This window comes from Lepidothrix coronata, unplaced genomic scaffold (genome assembly GCF_001604755.1).
Source record: "Lepidothrix coronata isolate B3197 unplaced genomic scaffold, Lepidothrix_coronata-1.0 Scaffold184, whole genome shotgun sequence".
In the NCBI taxonomy this organism is placed as follows: domain Eukaryota; kingdom Metazoa; phylum Chordata; class Aves; order Passeriformes; family Pipridae; genus Lepidothrix; species Lepidothrix coronata.
Genome location: NW_016690364.1, coordinates 148,506 through 176,295, shown reverse-complemented (window position 1 = coordinate 176,295; position 27,790 = coordinate 148,506). Strand labels below are relative to the sequence as shown.

General features: G+C 37.9%; 1 protein-coding gene across 3 annotated transcripts in view; it reads left to right on the top strand.

The window, feature by feature from the left end:
• COL8A1 (collagen type VIII alpha 1 chain) overlaps nucleotides 1–27,790 on the top strand; it is an 86,094-nt gene that overhangs the window by 32,183 nt on the left and 26,121 nt on the right. The window contains exon 3 of one of the 3 annotated variants that reach the window (XM_017830827.1): nucleotides 22,118–22,233. The exons of 1 other annotated variant lie outside the window; for it this stretch is intronic. The gene's annotated coding sequence lies outside the window, so the exon portion shown is untranslated. Of the gene's footprint in view, nucleotides 1–22,117; nucleotides 22,234–25,611; nucleotides 25,785–27,790 lie in introns of those variants that run through there. One more of the 3 variants, XM_017830829.1, reaches the window with a different exon arrangement.

Below are 27,790 nucleotides of genomic sequence, written 5' to 3'. Positions count from 1 at the left end.
ACCACTGAACATGGCATAGCCAAAATATACACCAGGCTGTTGCTGTTATGCTGAAATAGCCACATTCCTCTCTAGCTTCCCTTCCTGTGCACTGTCTGCATCCATCATCCTGCCTTAGTGGCATATGTGCCCCACTGAATTCATTAGGAGAACGGGTAATTATTCAGATCCTCCTAATTGTTGATTCTTCTGCAGTGCACATACTAGCACCTGATCCTTCCACTGCTTACACACCTTCAGCAATGAGATTCAGCTGGTTTTTCATATGCAAATTCCTTCAAATATTGTCCCCATCCTCACCATGGCAAATCAAGGACACACATTGCCCAGGTACAAGTCCAATGTTAAGATAAACACAGAATTTGTGTTTATCAGAATAACAGCCTGATATTTTGCCTTTTTTAAAACAGAATGAGTTCTTTACACTGTTCATTTGTTTTTCCTCATGCACAACCTGCCATTTAGTAAAACATTCTGATCTGGAAGACAATTTAAAACACTTCAGCTTTGTAATGAACCAGATGACATAAGCAGTATTGCCCCTTATACAGCACTACATACTCTTTCTTTTAACACATTGTCAGAGTCCTTTCTGTCTTACTTCTGTGGTTTAGAATCTTATCTACATCCCTTGCAGGCATATTTCAAGCTTTGCAATTTTCAAACATTTGTATTAAGTTCTTATGCTTTTACTAAAATGTGAAAACATCCACATAGGGCCCAGTTTACCACTCTGCCTTCAGATAAGCAAACCTCCATTTTTAAGTAAGAAGGAGTGTTAAGATGAACAGTCAGGTATAGACACCATTTGCAATATCCACAAATGCTTTCCCACTGGAGGTTATTCAGAATGAAAAACAGAAACGGGAATTGTGCTCCTTAAACTAACTCTTTTCAAAATAGAGACATCATAATTATGAATGCTTTATTCTTCATCACAGTATACATTGTTATCAAACTCAAAATGATAACAGTAAGGAGGCAGGTAGCGTCAAATCAAGGCATTTCAAGAGCCTTGGTGCAAAATGGCTCTTTGTGTTTTGTACATCCACCTCTACAGTCCAGAAAAACATGGGAAAAACTGGGTAGATTACTTTGCCTATAGGATGGTAAAAGACATCCTCTCAGAGTAGGAACACAAAATTCTTTTCCTCCCAGCCCTGGGAAGAGACATATGTATGAAGTAAACACAATAGGTTTAGCTCCATGTGCTCCATCTTCTACTGCTGAGGTAGCACTAGTAATGTTTGTGGAGTTGACATGCCATTAAAATTTATAAAGCTGTTGATAATTTTCAAAGGTATTTTTTTAACTTCTTCGAAAACTACTGCATTTGAGTTACATTTAATTAATATTTTTGGGGGTTATTTCAAGCCTTCCTGAAATATGAGGTTCACAAGAAGATTTACTAAATAAGATGTTAAATTCTAATATAATCCCCCTCCATTTGAGGAGATGGGGAGCTAAGCAATAGCTTTGTAACATCTCTGCCTTCATTTTATTAACAGATACAGGATGTGGAAAGGTGTATGCATGCATGGTATAGAGAATAGGGAAGCTGGCAAATTAATTCAGAAATGATTAAGTGCTCATCCTACCTCCCCTTCTCCCCTCTCCCTGCACTCCCCTCCCCCAAAAAACCCCAAACCGCAGCACTTTTTAGAGGCCTAAAGATACAGAAAATCAAGAGGTTTTAACTATCAACATTTTTAAAAACAAAATAATTTCAGATAACTTCAAAGACACCTTTAAACTCAAGTAAATAAATTTGAGTTTTCATTCCCTTTTATTCACACAGACCTAAGTCACTAATAACTAAAGAAATTCATAGGAACAGAAATACACTATATATCTCCAAGTATTAAAAGAAAAACATTCCTCAGTTAGTGGGTTTTTACAAAGTATGGTACAGCAGAAAATGTTATCAACATGAATTTTAGAAACCATTTACATACATGCACGCTCATTATTACTTTTCCCCCAGAAGAATTACACTTGCACAACAAATATAAACCCACTTCAAAAGCCTTAGCATTCATTCTGGTTCAGAAACTCATACTTCCATTACAAAAATACAGCAGGAATCAAGAGCACTTACCACTTGGAAGAACGAGGTGTAGCAAGCTGCAGCCAGCTCCAAAATGGCCCCTCTAGGGCTGTAGCTGCTTGGCTCTACCAATAATGAAGAGAAAGCCACAAAAGAAACACAGTGGGAGAAAAAAGTTCTTGTTGCAGTCTTGCCAATTTTCAGATATGGTATTTTTCATTAAAAGCTAGATGTCCTCAAGAGACTATATGATTTTTACATTTAGAAACAGAAAAGAAACAAAAACAAAGAACCCAGATCTTTTTGATTAAAACATATTTGCATAGAAATGCAAGCACAAAATATCAAAACAATCCTCCTGCATCCAGTTTCTGAATCACTTCAACGAGAGGGAGATGGCAATAACCTGCCACAGAAATCCGGCTGTGGGAAGGGTTAAGTGAGTCCAGGTGTACCTCATTACAAAGGCTTTGGATTGTGTTGAAGGAGTTAGCAAGTGTTTTCTATCACCACAGTACTGTAAGTTTCTTCCTGCATCTTTGTTTTTTCATGGTCTATTTTTGTTATTTATTCAGTATCAAGAACATTTTCCAGTGTTTTTCAAATGCTGTACATGTTCCAAGTCATTAAATACATTTAAAGCTAGTTAATAACTAAAAAAGCTTCTGTAAGCTCCTGGAAAGTAGCTGAAAATTATCTCTTAAGACAAAATTGAGTAAAGGTAGGCCTAATTCCATGCAGGAGTCAGGGCACTTTCACATAGAGAAGTGACTGGTAGGTCAGCTAGGAAATGAACTTGCAGTGCTTTGGCTAGTTGGGGACACCTGCCCATACACAAGCACAGTAGTGAACGTAAGATGCTTTCTCTCTCAGCAAAAATAAGGCATTTGATTTTATTTTTGAAAAATGGGAATAGATAAATGTACCTGCATGGGCACTGTGGAAAAAAATAAAACTTGGGTTATCTCACAAAAAGTTGTTCATTTGCCTGTTACAGAACAAAATAAGGCTTAACTGCAACATGCATACTTTTGACTGAAACTGTAACCCTGAAAACCACCACAGAGCTGCCACCTAAGCCTGGAAGGACCTGAACTTCTAAGACATCTTACTTACAGAACTTTTTCCTGTGACGGGGCCACTTGACAGGTAGAACATGAAAGAAAAACCAGTTTATTAGGAGACTAGTGATGCTTGCAGTTTGAAGTTCAATGAAAATAAGAATGACTAAAATAAGAACCTGTGTCTCAAGAAAGGCTCTTCCAAGGGTCATACTCCTATTCTGTGACTTTGAGAGGATGTTCTTTTCTTGTAACACAAGTAAGACAATTTTGCAGGAAAACATTAAAAAAGGAATCAAAACTTGTCAGAGAAGAGACGCAAACTTTGAAATCTGAATGAAATAACATTTTGCAATAAACACTTTCCCATCCTTACACTCCTATTCTAAAACTATGCTTGAATCCTGAAGTTAGTCACACTTACATGAACTCTATGTTTCTAACACTGAACAATCCTGACCTCTGATGGCTTCAGACATGAAATCAGAAGTCAAGCTCTTCCTTCCACTTAGCCTCACTTCTTCCATAATGACTCAACAGCAATTTTTTTTGCTTAATGCTGTTCCATAAAACAGTTCAGACCCGACCTTATAAAACCTGACCCCTGTACATCCTACTTCTAGCATAGCTGGATTGGTGAAGAGCCGATCCCATGTGCATGTGGCTATTAATGATTTGCTTTAGGTTTCTGTGCCATCAGTGCAGGGATTGACTTTTTTTTTTTCCAATGGGTCAGTCAAGATAGAGTAAGGTGAAAAAATCAAATAACTCTCATGCTGATCCCTGCACCAACCTTGTTCACACAACAGTTATGGTCCTAAAACAACTTTTCCAAGTCATCAAACTTAAGTCAAGTCACTCCTTCTGCCACTAGAAATTAATTCATGCATGGAGGACTCATGTCCTCATGGATGAACTCATTCCTGACAGATAATTAGCACCTACAATCTCCTCTGAAGACAGACAGAATGCAAAAATACCTGCAAGACAAGCTAGTCTTATCCACATATAATGTGGGTAATATGTTCATAAAGTATTACTGTTCTGGTCATCATCACAGATCATAAGTATAACCTAAACATTCACCTTAACATGTATGCATATGATAGAAACTCTGTAGCTCAGTGTTGTAATATCTAGTCCCTAACCCTAACAGAAAATACTGAGTGCCTGACCTAAGGTGCTTAAATCCATGCTTAGCCACAAAATGCTGAGCACAACGATTTATTCTCCAAGTCTCTAGAAAGTTTTGAAGCTCAGCGCCTCTGAAAAGGTGCCAGGCTTTAGGCAATGACATTTGGAAAATGTTGGCCAAAGCTCCTTGGCTGAGCTCTACACATCTTGTTAAAGGATTTTGTAAACATAAAGCAAACAAGCAATCATTGTGTGGGCTGAAGGCTTGCGATACACACAAAAGGAGCATTTTGATTAGAAGGATCTGATATCAATCCAACATTAGCTTGAGGTTGCTGAGAGGAGTCCACCGGATGACTGGTAAATGCAAAGGCGCATAGAACTGAGTTTTCTTGTTTCTGTTTCTTATTTTTTAAGCATCACAAGTTTTGTTTTCCCCATTTCATGGGTTAAATAACCGAAGTCCTTTATAACATATCTCAGGGCTCAAATAATGCTTTTCCCAGCATGACAGGCAGCACTGTCAATAATGGAAGAATTTTCAGAAGATTTGTTAGAAAAGCAAAAGGCCCATGCACTCTATTTACATGACATTTGACCTTTTTTTTTCTCTTTTGTAGAAAATGCTTCTTTCCTTCTAAATTTTTTTAGGCATCATTCTAGTAAAAGTAGAAATATCTCTTTAGCCATCATAGCTTTCACTGTTTTTTTAACTCCAGACAGTATTTTTCTGTTGGCTAATCTCCATAATTCATGACCACTTGCCACAATCTTGTTAACAGTGATAATAAAACTGATTGAATTTGTTAAAGACAGACTTATGTTTACAGAGTTCCTTAGCAATCTTTTATTTAGGTTGGTTTCAAATCTCAGATTGTAACTTATTTTTCATTTGAACAATCACTGATAATTTATAAAACTGATTTCAATTTTTGTTCCTGCAATCCGTCATTCAGTTTGTGGTCACATATTTAGCTACTTCAAATTCCACACACATCAGATGACTGGAACACACATTCAAAGGAGAGAGTGATTTTGGATGTTTGGCTTTCCAAATGACCAACTGGAGACAGAACAACACGACCAACCTTCACCAAGTACAGACCACACATTTCTGAGAACAAGATTGCCTCATAGTGTCTCAAGCTGAGGATTAGACACTTTTCAAAACTTAGGCATGTTATCCTCATTTGTATCAGGTATAATAGTAGAGTTACTGTCTAAAAAAAGGAAGGTGAGACATAAATGTTCACTGCTTTTAAAAACCAGGTGCAATTTTCTGTTTGTGACAGAATCCTTGATTGCTCTGGAAGTTACAGCACCCTAAAGCCATTAATAAAATAAAGGACAGAAATCTTAAACAGACAAAATCCTTTTTTTTCCTGCTGGTTTAAGATGGAGAAAGAGGAATAGAAGAAATCTATACCATATGACCAAAATTATCTCTAAATGGAGTGTTTAAAAATGTTTCCATCAGGCATCAGCAGATGGGTCTTTAAATCAAAGCCAAATATTACAATGGCATCTATTTTAAGTCTTGCATTCCAAGAGAGAAAATATGAGCCAGATAAGTTAGTCTGTGTTGACATGTTAAGTACATCACTCCCATTAGAAGGGCTGTTGTCTATCTAAATGAGCCATAAGATGCTCTGTGGCTCAAATGAATAGCAGAGAACAGAAGCATAATTAATTTGGACATAGGTAATTCAATTGTAGTCATTGCACTTCTGAATCTGACTGTATGTAAACTTCCACTAGACAGAAAGCACCTGGAAGAGCTCTGCTAAGAGGGCTTGATTCTTTGACAGCTTTGGATGACAGCCTACATAAACAGAGAGGCAAGAAAGAGAGACATTGTCCTGTTTTTTCACTACAGCATTGTTTTTTTGATCGCCTCCAAAAGCCCAAATTTACAATTAGAGAACCATTTCTACAAGCACAGCATATAATTACATGCTTGGGGTTTTCCATATATGCTTAATATTTTCAGCACTCTTCACACCAACTCATGCTGATTTCCTTTCAGTGTTTGTACCTCGTTCTCCCCTGAAAGCTCTAAAATTAAAATTTTTGCACACACAAAATCTTCACTCCTTAGTTATTGTTTTCGTGTATGATATCACTTCCTTTTGTTGTTTATAAGCAAGAAGATTGTTCAGAAATGTCTTGGATTTGTATAATCTAAGTGAACTGAAAAAAACAATTTAATCTTTATTTAGACAAAATAATGAGAAAATCAACATGATGTCAAACTGAGACTGATGTCAGTAGTAATGACAGTAACTGATTACCTTCAGTCTGCTTAACAATGCTGTTTACATTCTTCTTGCCTCTCCTTAAAGTCAGTTATTTCAAAACTCGAGGGATTTCTCTTATGCACATCTGCAAATTCAATGTCAGTTCCAGATTCACATTTTGATGGTGAATCAAGCTGGCCTCAGTTCACCCAGTGAGAGCCCAGTTTTTACCAGACAAACAAATTGAGGTGACTTAATACTTGTGGGGTTTAACTGACATATTTACTTGCTTTCGCCATCCTTTTTTCACTTCTAATGAATCGAACATATTACTATACACTGTTGACAAACTGAAGATGATAAGAGAGAACAGATGAGATAGACATTAACAACTTTAAACCAAGGACACCCAACTTAACACCCTAATATCTGACACTACCAGCCCTTCAAAGGGTGGCTTTCAATTTTTTTTAAAGGATAGGGAAAGAGAACTAGGGTCTAAGGATTTTTTTTTTTTTAATTTAGAATATATTAACGGGAAACAAGGCATGGTAAATTCAAAATTGCTGCACCTTCAAAATTATATGTGTTGGTAACATACATATATCACTTAATGATACAGATCATCTATATGTGTTCTCTTTATGTAAATGTTGGTAATGAAAGATTGATCATCATATCAACAGATGAGGAATTTACTCAAATTCTTGGAAAATGAAAAAGCTGAGGCCTGTTTGCATGTATAGTAATCTGCTACGTATATGCAGTTTTTTAACTACACTATAAACATAAGGTTTGAGTACGATTTTTAGTACAGAATTGAACAATACAAAAAAAAAAAAAGAAATTGTTACTTAGTGTCTAGTTGTGACCTAAGCCAAGTTACAAATTGACACGAATTGGGCTTTTTCCACCCAGTGGGAATGAAATTGGGATGCTAACATCTCTGTGCAAAGAGATACTTGCCTCTACACAGAGCTAAGTCATGAGACCTAAAGATTAGCACTGCCAGTGGCTTGCTGGGAACCTTTGGGCAAATGATTCTTTCCAATTTCCCTTGTTTTCCTAACTCTAAAATGGTGGTAACAAAACTGAGTCATAGTTATCCTAGAAATTCTTGTGGCTGTAAGTGCTCAGCTATAAAAAGCATTACTACAAAATTAGCTGTGTTAGGCACTTCATGGTGTTGAGAACAGAGACATCATTTCATTTTCTCCAGTTGTGGTACCTCAGCATGCTCACAAATGAAGCAATACCCACTTCCAATTGTTTTTAAACTGTAACTGAAAACCAGCAGTCTTACCTCCAAATGCTGTTTTCAGTGGGCTGTTTACACCTTTGGATACATTTCTTATTATACTATCGGTTCACAGGCTTTTCCACTGAGTGGGAATGAGATCGGGCTGAATGTATCAGCAGTATCAGCTTGCTGCTGCGCAACAGTAATTCATGAGACCTAAAGAAAGACCTTGTTTCTCTTGCTCACACTGACCTTGTACTGATCACTCCCCAAGTTCTTTCATGAGAGGCACTGAGATTAATTAATAATCAAAGAATTGCTCAGGCTGAGAGAAGTGACAGCATTGCGTAGGCTGGGCCAAGTAGGGATAATCTCCTCATGTCACTTTCTGATTGTTTTCTGCTGCAAAGACAGACTTAAAATGTTGTAGAATGCTTTCTTGGTCATGTAGAGCACAGAGTTTTCTGCTGATATAGTTTGATGCAGTGAAAAAAAGTCAGAGGACTAGTTCAAACTGAATCACAAGCATTTCTGCTGAGAAAGCAGCAGTGCCTCAGAGACACTGAACAATGAGATCTGCTTTGAAGAGCTAATGCAAGTTTATTTGCTCTGCAACAGAGCAAACCTTCAGTTCTGATTTTTTTTAAACATTCTTTCAATAGTTTAGCCTGGCTTTTGCACAACCTTTACAGAATTAAGCACTCTACCAGACTGCTGCCAACAAGGGTTGCTTAATTCCTCAGTAAAGGGGGAGTCTTGTTATTTAAATAAAGTAGCTACTGTAGTAGATTTGCAGATATGTTAAGAGTATTACAGGATCTAGAGGCAGATTTAGGAAGAAAATACTATAAAGCAGGAAAAAATTAAACAGAGTACTTGTTGAAACTTAAAAGACATTATGACATGTGATGTGATTGCGTCAGATACAAGCAGGTGGAACTGTGTTACCTGTATATGCAATGTAATGCATGTTGCAAAGTGACATTTGATTATAGTTACACTTTCCTTTAAAACATGATCACCTTTTAAGTCTACCACCACCAATTACATTAGAGGAAGAAAACAGGTGCCACAGGGTTCTTCTCTCCCATTTCATGGACTGCAAACCACCATATTATGCTTTCCTAATTACCTACCACTTTTTCTCCAAAACTGGACTGGTGAATTCATCTGCCATACATTCACTGTGACAGGACAGCAGCTGCTGCATTTCCAGAGGAATCACAGCAACACAGACTTCAGCCCAGTGCCTTCACTGTGGAGATGGGATCACTTTGCAATAGTCATTCTGGAAGAAATTTTCAGAGTCAACCCAGTTTCCATTCGTCATGTGAACACAAGCTTTCATTCTGCTTTAGACACCAACATGAAGTACCTTATAAATGCTATGGTGTTGCCTGGTCGCTGTGAGTTCCTCCAAATCCCGGATTTTAGTACAAGTAAGCAGACAGTTTCTCCAGCACCTTTCCATCTTCAAGCAGAAAGACAGAATCCAAAGGCCACAGTCATGCACAGAAGGTACTGACAGTTTTAGCTGACTCCTGAAGCACCAGGAGGGGGAGTCCTTGCCGCTGACCCTTCTGCAGGAAGGGAGTTGCATGACTATTCCACCTGACCCTTTCAGGCTTGTATTCTCATGTGTAGAAAGTTATATTTTTCTAGAGTGTAAGTTACATCACAGTGGCCTGTAGCACATTATAGCAGATTGGCTGCCTATTGCTACAGGTTGATGGCTGACTGTGCATGGTTTGAAATAAGGTATCAGGCTCTTGTCCAGGCTTTGCATGAAAACCTCACGTGTCTGTGTGTTGGGCCAGTGATACATACACTGGAAACACACAACCAGTCTAAACTTTTTCAGCTTGAGAAAGTTCATCTGTCAAACCAGGCTCTTGAGCAAGCACTCTGGGATTTTAGTGGAAAAAATTACTTCAACAGAAACATTCTCCCAGCACACTCAAAAACCCGCATGCAAATTTGATCCCCTTAAAGAACAAACATGGGTGTTTTACCAGACACAGCTGCAGAGGTTTTATTGGCAGGTTATTAAAGCTTCAATTTTTTAAATTTAATTTCAAGAAAAAAATTTAGACACGGGAGACAGATAATACTAAAATACAGAGGAAGAAAGAGACACTTGGCAAAATACATGAACAAAATATAGAACTGGTTCTCCTCAGAGCTTGCTTTGCAGAAGTTATTTCTGATCTCCATCAAAGCTCATGGATTTGCAAAAATCTAAAGAGGAGTCAGTCAATTCATTTGCTGCATGAAGTGAATGCACGGGAATTCTTTCTACTCCCCAGACTCTTGGACAATTTTTTACCACTAGAAATTCCAAACATCTAAACACTGAAAAGTGCTTTTCACCAACCACCAATATCATTGAATGGTCTGGTTTATGACTTTTGTTTGGGATGATATCAAACTCTAGAATCAATCAATTTTTAATGTAAGGTGTCATCTCTCTTTTTTTCTCTAGTAGGTATTTATTATGCTAATTATATTTCTTTAGTGTCTCAGCATCCCCATTATTTGACATTATGGATATCTGCCTGTGTATAAAAATTTCATGAACTACCCATAACCTCACAGATACACTTAATTATCTGGCATCTTTGAATTCAATGGCAAAACTTCACTTCAACAAGGATCAGATTTCGCCTCTGCCCTGCAATGTGTCTTGCCTTCAGTGCCAACTGTCAGCAGGTGTCTTTGCTACAAGTTCCAAAAAACAGCATTTGCCTTATTATCCAGCATATTAAAATTGTATTTTCTGCTGGCTCACATTGAGCTTTCAGTCCAAGGTGGAGGTTGTGACATCTGCCCAAATAAGACTGCATACTGCTGAAATGAAATTCCAGATCTGTTCCAGACTCTAGCTCTCTGTTCCTTAGTGGTTTTGGAGCTAATAGAATCATAAATTGAAGCTGATTTACATTCTATATTGCCAAAGAGTTGCACTAAAGCCTTAAGATGGTTGGATCTTCCAAAGCACTCCACCAATTAGCACTATTGTTTATGCCATTCATCTTCTCACTTGATGAACTTTCCAATACTGTGTTGCATCCAGTAGGTTTCTATGCTGGCATGTTGCAAACGTGAGTAAATCATCTGGGTATAGAAATACTAATATTAACAAATAACTTGGATCCCTAGTGCAGCTTTCAGTCCAAGAGCTTTAAATAACTACACATGTTAATTAAGCTCTTCCAGCTTCCACTATGAGGTAGGTAAATGTTAATATAATCATATTACAGATGGAAAGACATTAGCACAGAGTTGTCAAATGACTTGGCTGTGGGCTGATGTGACTTCTGTGGAAGGTGGATCCCATACCTAAAAAGACTGTATTTCATGTGCTCTTAAGCAAACAAAGTCAGATGAAGATAAGCTGACAACACATCTCTGTGTGTTCTGCTCAATTTATCCCTATATTTTTTTTAGTCTCAGAATAGGATCTACCATGTAGGTGATACATGGCTTCTTAAAACCCTCACATTTCAATCCTCTGTCAGAGACATTTATGTTCACTCAGTTGATGACCTCTGCAAGAATCCATACATCTAATTAATGAAGATTTCACCTCTGGGGAAAAAGCAACACACGGGGATATCCTTCTGTCTTTCTTTAAATAAGTGGTCATTTTAGAAGAATGAAATATTCATTTTCTCTTGTCATTTTTGGGAGTCAGAGCATATCTAATTTTCCCCTTCCTTTGTCATGTCATCCCATTATACTCAGATATTTTACACTTCTTTCATTGATAAAAATTCACCTAAAAATAGAGACCAAAACTAGCAACATAATTGCGCAGCTATTAATGTCCTATCACTAACACAGACTTATAACTTGACCCATCTTCCTTCATCAGATCTCATCTTATTCAAGTCCAGTTTAAAATAACAATATCCTTTGTTTTACTGTGCTCATAACCAAATATGGTATCTACTAAAGCTGCCAGCTATTCTGCTAAGATCTGAAATATCTTTTTAATGTCTGTCAGACCTAAAACTTACCCCAGTCAACCTTGTCCTATTATTGCCTAAGAAATTAAAGGTATTAAGCAGCTGCTGGGGAAGGTAAGTAATTTCATATTTTTGTTTGAATTTGTCAGTTTTTGAGGGAAGAAAGGGCTGGTATTTTTCCAGTTTTCAAGAGCTAAAGATTCCATTTAACGCTTCCATATAGGCTAGGATTACCACTTCCGAACATGGCAACAACATCCCACATGAAATCAATAATAATATTTAAGTCTCAATGAAATTCAAGCCCAGGTTGGATGGGGTTCTGAGCAACCTGGTCTAGTTGAAGGTGTCCTTGCCCACAGCAGGGGTGTTGGAACAAGATGATATTCAAGGTCCCCTTCCAACCCCTTAATATTCTATAATTCTATGATCCCCATCTCCCTATGACTTGGACACCAGTGAAGGTGTTTAAGTCTGTTAAATCCTCCATGTTTAAGCCACAAAAACAGAAGACAGATTTATTTTCTATCACATGTAACATATAAATTATCTACAGTAAGGGCAGATCCATCTTGGAAGTTACAACTGTATAGATCACTTTGACTGTGGTGTCACTCTGATGGCATCTGGAAGAAAGGTGGAACTTAGCTATAAAATGATTTTACAACTGATGTAGCAGACGACTTCAAATTAGTTCAGGTTAAAATACCAGGGATAAAAAAAAAAAAAAAAAGAGGGGTTAACTGCTAGAGTTGTTCTCCCATATGCATGCAAATTTGATTTTGGTACTAGTTGTAGTGTGAACAGAGAAGTTATATTGCTACGTTCAGATGGCTACACTATGGACAACAGTTTAAATTTAGCCAATCCATCCCAATCTATCAAAATCATTCTTTCTACATCCAGAAAAGGCTGACATTAGCCTCAATTCTACATTTACAACAAAGTGAAATTAAATAAATGAACTAACATCATTATGAACTTGTTCTTAATTAATCTAAAGTGATACATCTCTTTAATACTTGAGAAGATTATTTCCTTTCTGCTGGTGAGAATGTTTGTCAGCATCTTACAATCCATCTTTATTCGGGATCTGTACTTTCTACACATATTCTTAATTTCAGATGTGTTAGAATTGTGATTAGAAACATTCTATCACCAAAATCTTTCTGTTCAGGTCAGAAGAGGTATCCTTCTTTAGAATTAGCTTTAGTAAATGCCTTTATTCTTTATAAAATGGTCTCAGGAATTCATCGAAGCCTGGACTTCTGTGGCTTTTTATAGCTGAAATATTTGCAGAATCTCTGCTTAGTTATATTTCCATCCAAATGTTCTTTCTCTTGCTAGACTGTCTGTAGGACTTCAGCTAAGCGAAAGTACTTACTTTATTTTGTGGTGTTCGGGCTGTTTCTTATTGTATAAATCTGAGAATATTTTTAAATGCCTCATGGCAGGCGGATTGGAACTAGATATTTAAAGTCCCTTCCAACCCAGGCTATTCTATGATTAGTTAATGTTCTCATTTTTACCAGCCCATCTTATTAATTAAATATATTCAATGGCATTTGAAATGTTTATTTCATGACTCATGCATGAGCACCATTTCTGACGTGTCACACACCTCACTGTACAGCTGCTGTCTCTTTAAAGCCCTTAATTTGCATAGCAGTACAGCGGGGAGTCTAGTGCAGTCACATGTATAAATACCACCCATATAATCACATCAAGTGATGAAATTTTGCAGCAGAAATTCCAAGGATGGTAGAAACACAGTATGTACTCTGGGTTTTAATTAGCTAACTGCATTCATAAGATAAAAATAATTCAGTGCTTGGAAAAGTGGATGCTATGCTTTTTGAGGTTAGGGAGTCAAGGGGCAGGGGAACATGAGATCATAGGACATATCCCAAGTGCAACACAGTTCAAGAGGTGGGCTGTGTCATAATTCCTTCAAACACACAAGCAGTGTTTGTGCTGCTGGTCCTGGATAAGCTCCATATTCCTGTAGAAAGGAAGGCTGACCCACTAAGGGACTACCCTGGGACAGTCCTATGCCCTGCATTTCTGACACATCTCCTAACCAACCTTGGGAAGAGGAATTAGCTTCATTCCAGACACAAAATGGGAGCAGTACCTCTTCCCTACCTCACAAGGTACTCTGAAGATAAATATGTGAATATTTAGGTACTACTGTAACGATGACCAAATAAGCCACTGGCATGAGCTTATTGGGTACTATATTAGCATGGAGAGGAATTCTGCTTGCCTGTAATGGGAAACTCCTAAAATCTTGCCTTAAAAGGAACAGGCAACAAACAGCCTGAATCCCTAAGGGGAATAAAGGGGAGGTCATACTTTACAGTCCACATAGGCATTTTACTTCCAAGGGTAGCATTTAGAACATATTCTCAGAACTTTTTCCTCTGTAAACCTGAAAGCATTTTACTCTGTGATGAAACATACAAAATAACATTTTGCCTTTTTGATTAATAGTGGTAGACCAGGTTCCTTTACATTTCCTCATCCCAACTTGAGTATAAAACATGCTTGTTTGAGTACGTTTAATTGATTTGATTTTACTTAAGAGAAAAAGTATGTTGAAAAGAAAACCATCCACACTTTCCTGCAATTGGTAGTTTACTCTCTGCTGAGTACGAGGGCATTTTCATCAGTTTAATGTAAGCCCCTGATCCAGCAAAGAAACTAATCATGTACATAATTCAACATATAACACTTGCTCTCAAAAATAAATGAGGTGCATGTTTAATTATTTCATCAACTTTGCGCTCTGGAGACAAACAGAAAAGTTTTACCTTTTCTTATGATGTGAGATTTTATAATGCTAACCTTTAAGCTTTTTCCATTTGCCAAAAATCAAAAAGCATAGAGTGTCTAATATTCAGTTATCTGGATATCAGTAATGAAAGACAGAATTTACTTTTGTTTGTTTGCTTCTGCCCATGCACAGCATGCAGAGGACAATCAAGGTTGTGCTCTGCTCTATTTCATCTTGGTTATAATGATGGTGTTTAGAACAATTCCTTCAAATATACTATCCAGAAGTTAGCACAGTCCTTATGGCTGTCACTTAACTTTTAAAGGTAAATTACACGAAAGCACGTGGTGTGGGTCAGGGAGTTTAGCCAAACAAATGAACAAAGCAGCAACAATTGCCTGGTGACAATCAGGGTAAGGAACACTACCTATACCTGTAGTAAATAGAGCACAGGGGTCATTGCACGCTATATTAACAAGCTATGTGTTCTGACTTTTTATTAGATTATATAAAAAAATGTGCACTTCACTTCATTTTTCCTTATAATATGAGACTAAGCTGATAAAAATTCCTGGATGGATAAAGAATTGGTTTATTGAGATTGGCAGCAGTAAGGAACTGGAAAATTTATTTTTCTTCTTTTTTTTTTTGCCCCTTTTTTTTTTAAAGAGGCATGCATAAATAACCTGACTAAAATGACACCATATTCTTTATACCTACTGTTGCCTTTTACAGGTATGTCTCCCAGAAATACCTAATCTTGGCTGCACTAGCAAATCTTTCTGTGTATTAGTTAGAATCAGGAAAAAATTTCAAAACAGGAGTTCAGTAGTCTTAACAGAGTTTAGATTTCATCATAAATTTGAAATTCTGTACAAGTTCATGGTGTAGAAATAGAGAGAAACATACAGCAGTACAAAACTCTTTCCTGAAGGCTCTTAATCTTCTTGGCCCTCAGAGGCCTACTCTTTAATTGCTGTTCAGCATGCTCCAGCAAACTTTTTCTGGGGAGGTGGTTTTGTAGGAATTGCTTTGCCTGAAAATCCTGAGAAGCTTATCACAGTTATAAGCCTTATTAACAGGAAACACATCTTGTGATAGTTCCAGTATCACTAAAGAAATGTGTTTATGTGTTTATGTTTACCTCAAGGCTTGTATCTCACATATTGCCTGTCAAGCAAAAACTAAATTACTGAGTTTCCATGGACTAAACAAAGTGCAACAGCTATACCTATTTGCAAACAAGTTGCAACCACACCCTAATAGCCTCCAATAACCTAATCATAAAGAATCAAGTTTGATGAATGACGTTTGATGGATCATAGGAAATGTGTTTTATACCCATAGAACAAGTCCAAAGTGTTGCATAAGCTAAGAAGGTAGAAAAATTCCTCAGGCATGATGAGGTAAATTAAAAATGGAGGAAAAGGAGAACTTGCTGTTATTGGCTTAAGGGAATACCTTTACAGCTAGATATTCAAAGCATTGTGCTGGTTCTTAATTATTCAGAATTGTATTTCTCTGAATAAAGTACACAGGAATTGTCTGGTTAAGACCACCCATTTAGTTCTTAAATTTCCATTCTTTATCCATAAATTTTCTGTTCACTTTCCACATTTGATCTCTCCTACACAGCATGAAAAAGTTGCATAAAACCAGCCCAGCCCATCATGGTATGCACTGTGAACAGCTACTTTTGTTATCATATGAGGAAAAGACAGATTTCGATGGGGAGTGGGTAGGAACAGAGCCCTTGCTAATAGACTGAAGAACAAACAAGCACCATTAAGCAGAGCTTATACTTATCTATCTAATTCACTCTCCTGATGAGAAACACAGCACAACTTCAGTCCTATTGAGTAATTGTACAGAGTTTACAGCCCAAATACAATTACACTGAAGTGATCACAGTTAGTGAAATACGTGTCTCCATATGGATGCTTAGGTCCTTCCCTGGTGTTTTGCTGAACTGGAGCCTGGCAGGCTGAAGTGTCTTCCATATTGAAGCACTCCTTGTGCAGCCAGGGAAGCTGGAAACTCTCATAGTGCATAGACTTCCCTCAAGGTGCCTGCCTGCCTCCCTCAGGGACCAAAAAAAGCACATCCTTTCCTAAGGCTTGAGGTGCTGACAAGCTCATGAAGGATGCTTACCATCTTGCTAACTTGAGCTCTTTGTTGGATACTGAGTCAAGAAGAGGGAATAAAAAAAGAGAATACTTAGGTCCTAAGCTCACCCAACAGTGAGCTGAATTTTAGATTATATTACCTGATCACATCAGATGGAGTGAGTAATGTTTCTTCTTAAGACTAATAATGAGTGGTAACCTACTGAGAGCGCTCCCCAAGGTGATTGATCCTAATTAGTGTCCTCTAAATAGGAAGCAAGATTATGCTTCACATCCAGACTAAGCTAGTCACGTGTACTGAAATAGTAAATTACCTGTAAAAGGCAGTCAGAATGATTATTTTCAAAGAATATACAAGATTTTTTAAGCAGCACAGAAGTCTGATAAAGCTAATCAGAGTATTATCTGAATGATTCTGAATTTACTATGCTGGAAAAAATAAAACAGGCAAGAGGATGTCATGACATCCCTCCCTTCTGTTTCGAATCTCAGTCACTGGTAGAAACTTGGTGCACCATTTCTGAAGTAACTGTGACAAACCCAATTTTTTAAAATTTTTGTCTCTGTGTGTGTATGTGTGTTATGAAGGAGCACAAAAATGCTTTTACCTCAGTGTTGCTCAAAGTTCTGGTTATGATTCAGACATCTCAAAATATTGAGAATAATTGCAACATCGTGTGCTGCCAGCATCTGCAGTACAAAACTCTGTGTTTTTCTCACATTTTATTTAAAAAAGAACATTTTGCACCTCAATAGCTAGTTGTGGTTTTGGATCATAAAGCACTAAGGGTTTTGATCTGTTCTGATTCCCACCCCTTCCGTCTCATTTTTCTCATGGCTTTGAACAAAATATTAATGTGACTCATCTGTCATAAGTAATTTTCATATCCTCTACCTTCTATTTTGGTGTGTGACTAGACAAAGGCTGTAGTTATGTAAAAGTATTTGTGTATTTTGTATAACAGAGGATAGGAATCATAGGTACTTTAAGTAAAAAAGAGAACAATGTCAGAAGAAAAGAGTGAATTATAAATGAAAACAACTTATATATATTGTAATCAAATGTAATAAATACTTTAAAACATGCTATTTCAATTTACTATTTCTTAGTATTAAATATCACATCTGTCATCTCTGGAACACTGGAAAAGGAAATAACAAATGCAAAAAAATCCAAAGTGAGTCCCAATTTTGATACTGAAACATTTACTGACACTAATTTGATACTGAAACATTTAGGACACTCATTATGCTTGGAGAGCTGGAGTTTGAAATTGCAAATGTCAGTTCCAGGATGTTAATGTTTTCTGGTACAGTTTAGGAAATCCTATGTAGCATGCTACTTTTAAAAGATGTAATTATCTGTATACATCCCCTGTGACTTTTCACCAGATCACAGTAGCACATCCCACAGTAGCACTTAAAAATTCACTAGAAAGCAGCACAATCAATCAGTACAGAAGTGATTTTGCTATGGAGGCATTTCCAGCAGTTGATCAGATTCTTCTTTTCTCCCTCAAACACCAGACTGAAATATTTTACTAAGTGGATCCAGTTCAATGCAAACCTCATTCCATGAAAGTCATTTGCATTTGGGCTGAATATCGAATCAGCAGAACTTAAGCATATGCTTAAAATAGAAGTTATATTTATGTGACTACTTAAATTAACCAGGGGTCATGCTGTTTCTGTGGTAAGAGAGAAAATACAGTGATTTTCTGCCTTTTTGCTTTTGTATTTCTGCACTTGAAAACAAAATGTTGTTTTCCACACCCAGTTAATATCTGCAGTCAGGAAAGTGGAAGGCAGAGGAGAGTGTGTGCTTTTTGAAAGTAAGTAGTACACAGAAAGCAAGTTCTCTCCTTTCAGCTACAGCTTTGCACGAAGTAATTCTTAAAAAGAGAGCAATGAAATGAAACTCTACCAGTCAGGAAATTCAATGTTTAAATGCTCTCTAAGAAATAGTTTCTGTCATCCTCCTCTCTTTCATATTCCCTCTGTCTCTTCCTTCTCCAAGTAGCCTTCTTGAAAGTTATTTTCTCCATAACAAAAAAGACTGCCTTGTGTTGCTTCATGTTACTCAACATCATGGCTTGTACTTGGAACTTCTCCAAATAGCCCATATATATATATATATATTATATATATAAAATAATAACACAGGGAAGACAGGGATTTTATCAGTAGTAAATCTTTCAGTAGTAAATCTTTCAAGAGATTATTTTTCTCTTGTTAAAAAAAAATTATTGCACCATTATAGGTTTTTGGTTCTGAAAGCAGTGAAGTGGAAGAATGCACATGAAGCGACTGGTCTCAGGACACGAAGAGCTGCATAATAATAATATTAGATGAATTTTAAAGAGAACATCTCAAAGTGGCCAGGAATTCCCCTCAGAAAAATCAGTGGGAGCCTGCTGAGTGATCTATTGGAGCCAGAATTTGTCTTTTTTACACTTTGTTACACTTGTAGCAACACCAGACTCTCAGCCAGGGGAATGCTTGGAGCACACAAGATAGGCAGGGGTAGCAGCCACAGTGTGGGATAGGGAAAGATATGTGAGAAAGGTAGGGATTGAATGGACTCTGTGTGGGGTTGTTTTGGGGGGACAGGGCACTTTTTCTGCTTCTAAAGTTGTTTCTTCTCCTTGTGACCCCTTCTTTTCCTTCCTTTCCCTCCTCCTTCTAGTGAGGACACCCGGAGACCTTCCCTTCACTTCCACTATCTCCATCATCACTATCTACACATTTTTCTGCTCTTTCTTGATTGTCAAGGAGGGGTCATACTAGTTTGGAGGGACAGGAACTAGGGCAGGACCAGGACAGAAAGGCAGAATCCTGCTGCTTTTGGAGGTAGAAAGGGCAGATGTGATTGCTGCTGCTGTACTGGGACCCTCTGGTACACACTGGCACTCCTTTACCCTCTCTCTAATCCTACAAAGGCAGTAACAGCAGCATGGATGGTACAAACAAGAGGCAGGAACAAGCTGTTTGGCTGAAATGCCTAATCCTTCTCTCCTCAGTCACAGGCAAAGTAGCTTGCCATCCCCTTCAGTCTGGCAGCTCGCCATTTTGCTAACTATTCAAAGCTACTTCTGACTTTGTGACTTCCCCTCATTCACACAAGAAGCTGAGCCAAAGCCCCGAACCTAAATATCTGCAACTTGGAGAGAAGCTTGTATCCTGAGCTGAACTATGGAGCACAGAGGCATCTCTAAAATGCTGATAGGGTGTAGATGTGTTCTGAATTACTGACTCATTGTTTGAAGGAGAAGGCCTGTTTGGCAGGATAAACAATGAAAAGCTACTCTTCAAAAAACTAGGAAGCAAATGGCAATGAAGTTGTGCATAATGCATTGGCAATTTCTACTCTCCGGGCTTTAGAGTCCTCTCAGAAAGGTGCCAAATACACATTTCTTTGTACAGCTCCAATGAATTGCAAATAATCCACAGCACTAGAACATTATCTCCTATTGGTTTCTGAAGTGGTCACACATCTGCTAAACTGCACCACAAACCAAACAGGGGTCTGCTTGCAAGAGATGGAAGGGGTCAGGAGAAAATCATGTCGGATTATCTACTGAAACAAAGGTGGTTTGAAGGCCAGTTCTAGATCTGGTATTGCCAGAGAACTGAGCCAGCAATCATAAAGGGATTTTTTAAAATAAATTTGACACCAGCGGCCAGAAGGCTTTGTCATCATTAATCTAATCCACGATCTAAACCAAAGGGCCTGGAAAGCAGCCAGTTACTTTCTGAAAGGGCTTTGGGCTTTGTGAGGAACGCATCCACCTGGCTGCTCATGTGGCAGCTCTTGGAGCCCATGCTGGGACTAGGTGGGCCGCTGGAGCCACCTTAAAGGGAGAAAACAGATTCCAGTCAGAGACCTGAAGCTCAAGGGATGGGTGGCAACAATGGACCCTGGAGGTACCTGGGCAGATGTTTGGAGATGTCCTTTCTGGCAGAAAATGCTACTCTGTCTAGAAAATTCAAGCTTCTTTTGTGAAAATGTACTGTTTTTACAATAATTTAATTAATTCTTTTGTCAGATCTGAAAGCGAGAGATCTCACAATAGCCCAGGTGTGGCATTCAGATGAAACAGGGTAGTGGACATGTTTCAAATGGGCTTGAATAAATCTGAGGTAGAACAGTCAAGCTACCTGCAGGTTTCCCTTGTACACCTTCCTCTCCAAATGCTTCCACCCGCTGAGATTTGCACAGTCTCATCGTGGCCAGGCCACCCAGGTCACAGCTGCCTGGGGCCCACTGAGTCCTGAGGTACAATGGCACTGCTGAAGCTCAGCTGTACAGAGCTTAGGAGCCACTGCTCTTGAGTTTTAATTTTGCCCTGGCCGATAAAATGCTAAAAGTAAACGGAGAGATACCTTTGGGTGTGTTTGACTCTTTGGAGTTACTCTGACTGTTGGGAAATCAATGTCTCTGGAGAGTGAAAACACAGGCCCAAGGTCTTCCTTGGGCCAAATATCTCAATTTTCAACCACAAAGTAAATCAGAATATGAAAAGCATCACTCTGCCTATCAAAGAGATGGTTTTCTAGTAGGCCATGGCTTCAAGTGGGATGGATGCTGAGCAGCAAGTGGAATGTGTGGTCAGCAGCTGAGGACAGGGGCTGTGCAGAGAGGCACAGGGGCCTCCTGAACTCTGATCCAGCAAAGCACCAAAGAAAGCACGTGCTCACTCCAGTTGGAGCACAGTTCTCCAGAATTCACCATCCAGGCCTGAACTCTAAATATCTCAATGGCAGCTGAACCCACCAAATCACAGAGACTCTTCTCAGTCATGTCAGTGAGAACTGGGTCAGGCGAGGCACACAGGACTTGGTAGCAGCTGCCTGAGAACAATTAGCCTATAAAAGAGATATGCATATTTTATATTTATATAGGACATTAGCATTTTCTGTGACTCCCCTTGCTAGTATTCTCACATTATGAGTGCAGTAATGCTTGGGTCCTTTGGTAGTTCCAAGCACATCATATTAATCTAAGTCTCTTGGGAACTAATGACTTTATTTGTGCATTGCATGAAAGGGTTTGTGTGTGCATTTTCAGGGGCACAACACATGTGAAGAAATATGAGATTAGTTTTTCATCTGTACTTCAAACCGATAATTTTATACCTTGTAATCTGAAAAAGTTATGCAGTGTCTCTGCAAAAGAGTGGGAACAAGGCTCAAGGCGCTTTTGAAATCCAAACCCATATTTTGATTTACAGCATAATTATCACAGGATTGCCAACAAAAACACCAAACACCAGGATTTTTAGCCCATATTCAAACTGCTACATCAGTTTTCACAAGCACTGAGTAACTAAAAAGGCTACTTAAAGTGAACGAGTTGCCAGGTTTTCATACTTCTGAACAGTAGACCTTGAATAAGTAGCCTGAATATAGAATTTAGACTATGTTAAACCACTATGTTTGAAAATCTTGGCCAATATTTCATAATATTTCTGGGGGAAAAAAAAGATAGTGTGCTCATACATTTCTTATAAGCTTTCTTTTCCCCCTAGGGACCAACTTAAAATCAACAAAGTAACAACGTGCCTAACACAAACAGGAAATCTAGGTCTCTTAAAGTGAAAAGCAAACAACCTGCCCTTCTTCTGTCCTTTCCTGAAATCTAAATGTAAGTATATTCAGCTTTGAAATCCTAAACAAATTATATGTAATGCCAAAAACAAAGTGCAAAGCCTTAAAACTGAAGTTGTCTTAAAGCTATCACTTGCTCAGGATTTCATGAGTTATTCAAGTGTTTGCTATACACCAGAGCTTTTGAATTTTGAGTGGAAAAGTATATGGTACATAAATTTTGGTGATCATCCTCAGCAGCATTTTTTTTCCTAGATAAAGAAATCTACCCTTTCAGTCATTCTCCACTGTTTAATAGGAGGGAATATGTAATTTTGGCCTTTCGTGTTTATTTAAAGAATCTTGGTTTAAACCTACTTCTATGGTCAGAAAAGGGTAAGGACAGGTTTCATTAAAAAAGAAATGTCAAAAAACATTATATCCTGGAAACAGAGTGAACGATGCTACTGATGTGCTTTTGATATCCCAAATGTACACGTGTCCACTTCCATATGTATGCACATGTTAAAATAAACAGCAGTAATGTTCATTGGGAAATCCATACTTAATACAATGTTTAGTTTAGCTCAATAATGGGAAGAGTATGTTAAACATCATTCTGAGCCTTAATGGAAAAGTTTCTGACAACTAGACATTAGCTCATACTGCCCACAGTCATCTTATGCCTATGACTATTGTTTGTTATCAAGTGTGACTTTTGGAAGAAAAAATGCATTATTGCATAACAAGCTGCACTGCAGTAGTGTCCTGCACTCTGTTTTGGTTTCTAGATAGCTAATTAAAAGAATCCACATGTTAAGAATTAATCATGTAAATTCCTCAGACTTTCTGGACATCTTTTAAGGAGGATGAATGCCACATTCGATAGTGTTTCTCTCTTGCAGAGAAATCATACACAATTTGTCTGAAATAAAACCAGTAGGATCAGACAAACATGAGTCCACAAACATGCAGCAATAGAGCATCAGCCCTGGCAGAGACCCCTCTCTGTGAACCCACTGGGCTTTACCGGGGTGGGTACCCACTGGGGAGCACTGAACTATGAACTCACTGGGTTCACAGGCACTGGGGTGGAGTGGTGCAGTGCCAGGATTTTAGGATCTCTGTCCACATCCTCAGCTGGAGCTGTCCCTGGTAACCATTTCACCCAGCATCAGCTGCTGTGACCTACCCTATAAAGACTGCTAGAAAAGTCTAAAAAGAAAAAAACAAGGAAGAAAACAAAAGAGGAAAAAAATGCTCAAGGCTCCAGCCCACAAAATATTGACAGAGAACAAACCACTTCTCAGCTAGCATTTACATTCTCTCAGAGCATCCATAAAAAAAGTTTTAGAAAGTTTTAGAGCCTGTCCACTTAAAAAAAAAAATCCATCAAAGAATGGCAGTGGACTTTGATAACTCAGCTGCAAAGTTTCTGTACCAGTTGGTGAAAAGAGCGTAAAAGAACACTGCTCTTTTTACTAATAATTTCTTCAAACCTTCTGATAAATATCTTCTGGTGTTATATAATAATATAGATCACTTTTTAAGAAGTATCATGTGTTCAGTATTTTAGAGTCCTTTACCTACAACAGGTGAAACAGAAGTATGAGCTATTAAATACAGTTGCTGGACAGAAAAAAGCAATGGTTAAGCTAAGCATTACAAATTAGCACCTAGTAGTTCTCATGCATGGCAAAATTGCTTTGAGAGAAACAAACACTATCCTCATCAATTCACAGATATCAAGGAACAGAGAATTAAGGAGGAAAAAAACTTTAAAAAAAGTTTGAAATATCTGGAAAATATTGGTTTTTTGGGTTTTTTTTAAACCTATTCCAGTGAATGGAGAAGAATTTCAGCAAAACACTCAGATCTGGATAGAAATAACCCTCAAATTAAAAGGAAACAAAGCCCTTTATCTATAGCAAAAATACAGAAAATTTTCAGACTTGAGCATCAACTGGCAGATAGACTTGAAAGGCATTTGGGTTGAGTAGAAGTCCTGAGCTGCTACCAAAATCAACAGTCTAATTGTCTCAGCTGAAACTGGGGCTTAGCTGTTGGGTTTCCTGTAACTGAATCTTGCCACAAACAGCTCTGCTAAGTTTTTCCTCTAATAAAATAAAATACAGCAAAATTAAGATAAATACAAGAGAGAATGAAGATGAGTACATAGTCCCCAATATAAGGAGGGGAGAAACACCAGAAAAAAAGTCATGAAGATATCAAAGTAGTTCTTGTCAATTCTAAATGGTTGATATGACAGTTCTTTAAAAATAAACAATCAAACATCTGAAAGTAATTGCTAGACTAAGGGATTTATTTTATTTAAGCAATAAGGTATTTTAAAAATGTACTCAGAATGTCTAGCTTGCTTCAAATTGCTTTGGTTTTCTACACAGTGTCATGGTAGTCACTACCCACCCAACTGTGGTATTTTAATATTTTTAAATTGAAAAACAACAATTGAAATGAAGAAAGCAAAACTATTCAGAAAGGTTACCAGAATGCACACTTTAACTTCAGACACTTTCTAATCTGATCAGGAAGCAGAAGGAAAAAAAAAATATTGTGCTGAATTTAGAGGCACTGAGTCAGGTGATAAAGTTATACAATTTTGTGTGGATTTACTGAGGTCGTATCTCAAAATCCAAAGAAAACCTAAGTAACTAAAAGCGGTGTTTTGATTTATATGGTCTGATATTCTGTCTATCCTTTTTCCTGTTGAACTGCCTTTTATGCCTTTTAGTGTATAAACTTCTTGAACGTAGTAATCTCCTGTGTCCTCAGTTTTCTCCTCATTTTCTCATGCTTTTGTTTCCTCCATTCAATCCCTGTTTATCTGATAATAAGGATTAGTTTACTGGTCTGAATTTTCCCTGTCTCACTTGGGGAGCTGGAAGTACTGGATGATTTTTAGTGGAACCTAAACCTCAAATTACTTGAATATTTATGGAAATGTTACCTTACATTTCCAGGACCATTTATTTTAAAAAGGAGTCAGTTGCTAGATCCTTTAGTCACTCGTGAAAACTTAGCTTCAGATTCCTCTGAGCAGCTTTGGATGAGAGGAAATTAAAGGAGAATTACAAAAGAAAAATCCTTTCCAAACATAGCATGTTATTCAATAGCTTAGAAATTTACTTCTCTTTTCCTGTTGGTGAATGTGGTTTCTTTAACTAATCCAAGCATTACTGTGAATAAACCCAATGGTTGCTTTTGTCTGTGTTTTGAAGAAGAGGGGCTTGTTTAGGGCTTTAGTAGCGATAATTGACACATAAAGCTCTAGTACAGAAGAACACATAAAAAGAACAAGATGAACTTGCCTCCACAAATCATTAGAATTGGAGATATTCTATGGATGCCTCCTGCTTGCTGTTAGTAACCATGATGACAAGTTTATGATCCCAGGCTACACAAAGCAGAGACCTAAGGAACCGGCTGCTTGTTAAATTCTCTTTTTCCCTAGTCCCCTACTTCCTAGACAAACTCATGCGAAAAGAGACTTCGAGTCAGTAAGCAGCAGATTTTTATGTTCATAACAGGAAATTCATGGAAGACTGGAGCAATGTGCCTCTCTGATTTAGGAAAAAGTTGTGCCAAACAGTAAGTCTTTTTATGCGTTTTGCATTACACATAAATCCTCCTGTTTTATGCTGAAGCATATAGTTCATTAACAGGTAGCTGATTAACAGCAACGTATAGAGCATATAGCTGTTATCATCACTTCACAGGTGTTTTCCACACATTTCCCATAGCTTTCACATTCAGGGAAAAGTAGCATGAAGTGAAAAATCTTCTTTCAAAAGCCTCATTGACACGATTTATCCATGTAACGATTCCTTGTGCACTCATTCAGTTTCTTTTGGAAACACCAATGTATTTTCCATGCAGGAGCCTCTCAGGAAATGTTGCATTTTAAGACAATTTTCTAGACTCTAAAGAGTTCAGACAGAACTCTATTAATACCTTTGCCTTGTAAAGTTCAAGGAATGGTACTACAGGATGAAATGAAATTTGAAATACAGTCATAAGAATTGCCCAGCTAATGACAGTTCAGCTAAAATATTTGCTATATAATTCAATCTAATATTTTGTTTCAAAGGAGTTTTATGTAGTTGTTGGGTTTATTTAAGTACCTGGTTAAGGCTGCCCTTTTTAATTGCAAAAGTTATGCAAATAGTGACAAATATTACAGTCTTATAGGAACAATTTCACAGAATCACAGGATGGTTAAGGTTGAAAGGCACCTCTGAAGCTTATCTTGTCCAACTCCCCTGCTCAAGCAGGGACACCTAGACCGGTTGCCCAGGATCATGACCAGACAGCTTCTTAATTATCTCCCAGGATGGAGACTCCCTAACCCGTGTCAGTGCTTAGTCACCCTCGCTTTTCTACTTCCTCTACTCATTCTCACAATTTCTACTTTATACATCTGAAATTTCCCCTGTACTTGTTCTCTGCAGCAGTCTGGCTCATGATTTACAAGGGGTGGATGAATACTGAAGCACAATGCTGAAATCAGGGATGTTTTGCTTAGGAAGGTGATGCTCTACTTTACTGAATGCATTTTTGGACCATTTACTCAGCCATCACCTGTGTATTCCTGATGTAAATGGGAGATGGTGTAAATGGAGTCAGCTGTGCAGAAGCATGGAGTCAAGACACAAGTTGGGAACGTGAGCCATGCCAACTGATGGCAAAGACTTTATGTAGAATATTTCCTTTGGGTGCAAACAGCATATTTCATGCTACTTTACTGGCATTACAGCTACTTTTAAGCAATCCACAGAACGGAGACTTAGTATTTTGAAGCTGCAAAAGGTCTGGAATGTGCTCAGGTCCCCCCTCTTGTGCAGTGTTTGTAAAGCTGTCCCTTGATACATGACAAACTGAAAAGGCAAAGAAAAGGCAACAGCATGAGCCTGTGCTGACAGTGTAAATAGAAATTTGAGTTTAGTGGACAAAGTTCACAGTTTGCAGAGAAAGGTCATAAGGATTTCAAGTATTTTTGGTATTTTGTCTCTGCTGCCTGCACAATATCAAACAAATAAAAAACCCCAGATAGGCAGCTTCCAATTCTGTATATTTGGCATCCCTGCTCAGCCTGGAGGAACACGGGAAGCTCTGCATTTGGCATTCTACAATTATTTGAGGACACGCCATCCTAACACAGCCTTAACACTTACTCGGCCCCAACCTTTCATGTGACATTTGATAAGCTAAAGGCTTAACCAGCTTCAGCTATGCCAAGTGGCCTGCAGTTTTCTTGCTAAAAATTTAGCATGATGAGGAAGGGTCCTAATACTCTCAATAGGTTATGTTCATTTTTTCCCAACCAGTGTACAGTCACATTAAAATATCATTAAAATATTTTATGAGAAATCTCCTACAATCCGTAGTTGAACCAAAGGAGACTTGAAGGAGTCTGATTTTTTATTATTATTTCTATTATAATTTTTGCCTGCGGTGAGTTCATTCCCTCCTTTAGGAAAAGTTTAGCTGGGCCTGTGAAACACTGACAATGACATTTTTATTTCCTCGACTCAATTAAATTTAAACCAAGTGGAGACTGTTTTCCTGGAGGTATGTAACCTCAGAAACCCAAAGAA